The following is a 6000-nucleotide window of genomic DNA, read 5'->3' as shown; positions in this document are numbered from 1 at the left end:
GGGGGGGGGGGGTCGTCATGTGACACACAGCAGCCACAACAGCACTTATGTTTTATTTACTTTTTGCTTTTTATTCGAAACATATCCAAACGCATTAACTATATCATTAATTATCTTGATTCTCACTTTTATAGATTATGTTGATCTTTAGTGGGCGTGGTCAATGTAACCTAATAATGTAATCTATTAACTATGCATAAAAACCTGTCTGTTTACTTTACTTACTCACAGATATGGGTGTCATGCCATAACATATTTTTAATACGGCTGAGTTTATATTTAATGTGAATTTAACATTGAAAGTTAATGTGAATAACAACATTGCCAGTTAGGCTATAATCATACCACTTTCATTGTACAGAAAGAGAGCAAAGAACATTTTCACTGACAGTCTAGTTCAAGCACTCTCAAAAACTCCCATTAAAATCACTGAAGCTGTTTACACTGTGAAATTAATATCTTACAGATTCGTACACACATTTGCACTTTGTAGTTTCTGATGAGAGAATTCGCCAGAAAGAGGTATTCAGACAGCGAGCAAGTGAAGAAAACACCGGCATTTTTGCGATGACTCATCTGCGCCAGCCAGCGAGCGCAGATTTGAATTTAAGAGCTGATGATATGACACACTGAACATTCTAATCACACTGGTGTGATTGTATTAAATATAGAAAATATTAATCGGCTATTTTTTGTCTTTTGAAAGCTGCATTCAAAATCCACTTGGCTCAAAATCTGAGGGGGCACGTGCCCCCTCACTTTGTATGGGCATGATGCCTCTGATAACAATGATATGGTGAAAGACAGATTCCAGCCCAGGTTATTGGGCTCCTAAAAACTGTTGTGGCAGACCTTTTCATATTTGTAAACCTCATAAACTTCATCTTGGCTTCACTATTTTCTGTAGGTTTGATAAGGTCGTTGGCCACTTCTAATGACAGGACATCCCTTATGAAAATTAACCATGGTTTTACTACAAATAAAACCATGGTTACTATTTAAACAATGGTAACCACAGTTTGACCATGGTATAACAATGGTAGATATGGTCAATATGCAAAAAAAAAAAAAATGGTTACTACCATTTTACAATAATAAAACCATGGTTCATTTTCACAAGGGATCCCTAAAGTGTAAGACCGCCATGTATAGCATGGTTGTCAATGTCCTTTACTATACTCTTAATAGTTGTGTAATGGGCCCACATGATGCACGGTTTGTCCAGGAGCTCAAAAAGATTTCAGAGCCTTCTGGGCATTTTCGTTGGGCGGCACTGAATGGTAACAAAACCATACCCACGGAAGAGGCTGGTTTTTCAATCTCTGCACACTCGCACAGAACAAGTGGGTCCAAATCGAACAAATATTGTATTCAACATTTGTTCAGTCACATTTGGGTAAACATTACTCACAACTAATGTCCCAGGCTGGTCTCTCTGTTGACCGTTTTGCTTTTTTGAAAACCAGTTGTAGAATGTTGTCATGTTGATTGTCCTTTGAAGAAGATTTATTTCAAAAAGCTCTTCGTACAAAGCACAATCACTCTTTAGAACTCACAAACGCAGTGTTCAAGTCACAGTTTCTGTATCTGAGAAGAGATGCCTCTGTCAAACAGATCATATAAACTTACAGCTTAGCTCCTTTTATCCACCTTATTTTTCAACGCGGAAGTAAGCCGTTTTCTGTGAATGTGTGAGACTTCCGGTTCATTAGCCACTGTAGAGAAATAACGAGAAGAATAAGAAAGTGCAGTAAACGGTAGAACTGCTTGTGCTACAAACCAGTGTGTTCATAATTAAGATAATATATTAAAATAATATGGTAAGACACACCAGTTTGCAATAGCAAGCAGCAAAATGAGCGGCTTTGTACAGCTAAAAATAGCTGGAAGCGGACGACACCGGAAGCCAGACACATAAAACTGACAAATGGCCACGCCCGCTCTTATGGGAAAAATAAAGTAATAATAAAAAAGTAAAGTAAAAAATAATAATAATTATGAAAAAAATAAAAATAAAAATACAAGACAGGGGTATATAATTAAACAAAACACATCACATTCAAAGGAAAAGATTGAACAACTTACAAATTTCAATTGTTTAAAAAAAAATCTATTTACATTTAAGTATATAAAATTTTGTTAACAAGATAAGAAGATTAAGTAAGTATATTTTGTTTTTCTGTAAATGCACTTTTTTCCAATTAACAAATCCAAACAAAACATTTTCCCAAAGTAAAGAAAATTCTTTATCAATATTATCATGAACAAATAAGGAACAGTCTTTACACAACAATTTAGAGTAATGGCAGTGCCAAAATAAATGCACTATAGTCTCTGGGTGCTGTTTTCAAAAAGAACAGTTTGTATCAATATCAATATCTAGATATTGTATCAATATCTTTTTTTTTTGTATTTCTTTAAGAAAGTATTAACAGGATATACTGTATATGATAGATAATTGGAAAGGAAATTCTTTTATCTTATTAGTAATTACGTATCTATTCAGAATCAGCCAAACAGAAACAAAAGCATTCCAATAAACTGTAACATTTGGAATTGATACAAATTCATTAAGAAATAACAAACGTATTGATTTATAAGAAGAAGTGGCTGAAAGGCAATGTTTCCCCACCACTGAAACAGTATCTAATAGTAAGATGGGGAAAAATAAAGTGGATTGATTGTCAATGTTCTAAAAATGATGAGGTCACAACATTGCCATCACCACATGACAGCGCATTCTGTGCGATATTTTTTTTATTCAAATATATTACATTTTTAAAACCTATGTTGTGTCTTATGATGTTATCCACTATGCTGCCACTAGAGACGGTGGATAAGAGAGTGCTGTGTGAAAGTTAGCGTAAATAGCAGAAGTTAAAAGAGAACGTGCTTAAAGTTTTACATGGCGTGGTGGGTAGGTGGTCCCTCATAATCACTCTCCAAAGCCACGCCTCCTCCAAAACACATGAACGAGCACAGGCAGACCAGAGGCTAACCAGCGACACGATGAGAGACTGCGTTGGTGGACGGTTGAATGCAACGCTGTCAGATGACCTCAATTCTCATTCACCTGGTGAGAAAACATCACAGTACAAAACACATAATATTACAATAATAACGCCTTTCATTCTCGTTGGAACGCACTGATGACGTATCATGTCTGCACAGAGGTATGCAAATACATAATTTGACAGGCAGGCAGGACAGCCTATCGTAGTCCTCGGACCGAGGAATATGATTGGACGCACATTTTATGGTACTACGCCTTCCACAGTGTAACGGGGCTGACGAGACGTGAGACGTGTGGATCCATCTGCAGGCTTTATTAAAGAGATGTGGTAAACAGGCAGGGTCAAACAATGGCAAACAGGTATATAGCGGGCAAAACACAAGAATAGTCCCAGGGCTAGCGTAGGTCACCGATCGGCAGACAGAATCACAGGGGCGAGACGAGAGGGAAAAATCCAGAAAAACAGGCAAAGATCAGAAACCGCGAAAACAGGCAAGGCAAGGCAAAAACAAGGAAAACTCAGAGACTCGGAATGGGGTACGGGCTAAACAATACTCAGCAGAGAAAGGTGGTTAGAGTGGGTGTTATATAGTGAGTGAGGTGATTAGAAACAGCTGTGTGCAATGAGTGCAATCAGTGCAGTGTGCAAATCGTGCAAAGAATGATGGGATATGTAGTCCGGGGTGCTATGCAACAGTTTGTGTTGTGCGAGAGTCAATGTAATGGAAAGGGTGACCTCTGGTGGTGAATAAACGGAAGTCCATGGACCGAATTCGTGACACACAGACAATATAAATACATATTAATACATTTGGACCACTTAAAGGTGCACGAAGCGAATTTTGCCAAATGATGTTGATATTTGAAAGCACCAAAACAAACACGCCCATAGCCCAACAGGACCTTGCCCCTAACTCCGCCCCACACGTGCGTACACATGGCAGCGACGATGGCTGAATCTTTTTTTTTGTTAATTGCTTTATTAATTCAGTGCCACAAGAACAAGAGGTATTACATATTCACATTATTATATTAGCATTAGCTGCCAAAGAGAGAGAGAGAGAGAGAAACAAACACCCCACCAAACCTAGGAAAAGAAAAGAGAAAGAAATGAAGAAAATTACATAAATTTCAGTGCTTTCAAAGCATTACATGTTTTCAGCGCTTTTTGGTTTGTTCTAAGAGATTTACATATAACTTAAAATCATTCATAAAATGTGAAGAATTTGGTTTACATTGAGCCCATTTCTTCTTTCAGTATGTATATGGTATTTTCCTAATAAAATAAACAAATGTACAATATGTTGTTCTTTACATTTCAAATAGTCATTCTTTGTATAGAGAAGCGAATATATAAATCGAATATATAAATCGAATATATACATTTCTATCATATACTCCAGTTTTCTATTAATATAGAATTCTAAATCCTTCCAAAATAATCTTCAGTAAATACAGTTAAAAAAATAGATGCAAAATAGTTTATTTTTCTTGACCACAAAATTCACAGGTATATGAAATATTGAGTTTAAATCGTTCAAAAACGTGCTTAGCGGGATAAATTCTATGAATTATTTAGTAAGACACTTCCTTAATTTTGTTATTGATGCAGAACTTATTTGGCAGTTTCCATGCTTTAACCCAAGAGATATTACCAAACAAAGAAGACCAAAAAATCTTGCTGCAGGTAAAGACACAGAACAAAGAGCATTCTTTATAATCTTGTTGCTACACTGTTGTTTTAAAACATCAACATTGTCAATGAAAATGTTTCCACAAGGATTATTCATGTTGATTTCCTCTAAAATACAGTTCTTTAAAAGTAACATCACACTCTTTGGAATTGCGTCAAGAACAACAGCAAATTCTCTTTAACTGGTAATTGAAATTTCTGGAGAAATTCAGTATATGACAACAAATACCCATGGGAATTAACCATCTGTCTTACTAAAATAATACTTTCATTGAACAAAGTATGATAGAATAAAGATTTGTTTTTAAATAGTATGTCCTTTTTATTCCATATGAAATAATTGTGGGGTGAAAAATTATGCTTATATACCAATTACCATGCTAGTAGGGCTTGTCTGTGAAAACTGGCCAATTTAACAGGACTTTGTTCAACAGAAAAATTTAATTTCAACAAAAAATGTATGCCTCCAAGAGTATTAAATATATAATTAGGAAATACATTCCAAGGACTTTCTCTATTCTTCATAAACGCTATTAACCATTTAATTTTGAAAGTGTCATTAAGTGTACTATAATCTAAGACCTCAAGTTCCCCTTGCTCTTTAGGATTACAAATTACCTCCTTTTTCAAATAATGTGTTTTTTTTCTCCAAATAAAATCTAATAAAGAATCTGATGTAGACCTTTAATAATCTGAGGAGGTACATCTAATGATAATGATGTATACACAGATCTAGATATAGCTTCTGCCTTTGACAATAATACCCTCACAAATATTGACATATCCCTCATTAACCACAAATTAAATTTCTTTTTTTGTTTTATCAATAATTGGATCAAAATGTAACTGACTCCTTTGTTTTTCATTTTTTACAAATTGCTATACCTAGATATGTTAATTTATGTTTAACTGGAATGTTTATTACATGTTCATTAGCAATCTTTAAGGGGAAACAATACAGATCTATCTAAATTCATTGTAAGGCCTGAAACACCAGTGAATTCCTCAATATATCTAATTATTTTTGGTACTTCAAATTTGTTTAAAAAAAAACTGCATCAGTAAACTACCTAAGTTTAAACTGTACACCTAAAGCTGTGATACCATTAAATTAATTTCTTTTTACATGCAATGCTAAAACCTGAGTGACTAACAAAAATAAAAAGGAGAGAGAGGGCATCCTTGCCTAATGCCACGTGTGGTACCATAAGCAAGTTTGACAGAACTATTACATCCAATATACAATGTTTTAACTGCTTTCAAAAACATATCTCCAAGACCAAACAATTTGATA

This window comes from Sinocyclocheilus anshuiensis, unplaced genomic scaffold, assembly GCF_001515605.1.
Source record: "Sinocyclocheilus anshuiensis isolate Anshui unplaced genomic scaffold, SAMN03320099.WGS_v1.1 scaffold947, whole genome shotgun sequence".
Taxonomy (NCBI): Eukaryota; Metazoa; Chordata; class Actinopteri; order Cypriniformes; family Cyprinidae; genus Sinocyclocheilus; species Sinocyclocheilus anshuiensis.
This window is presented reverse-complemented; position numbering follows the sequence as displayed.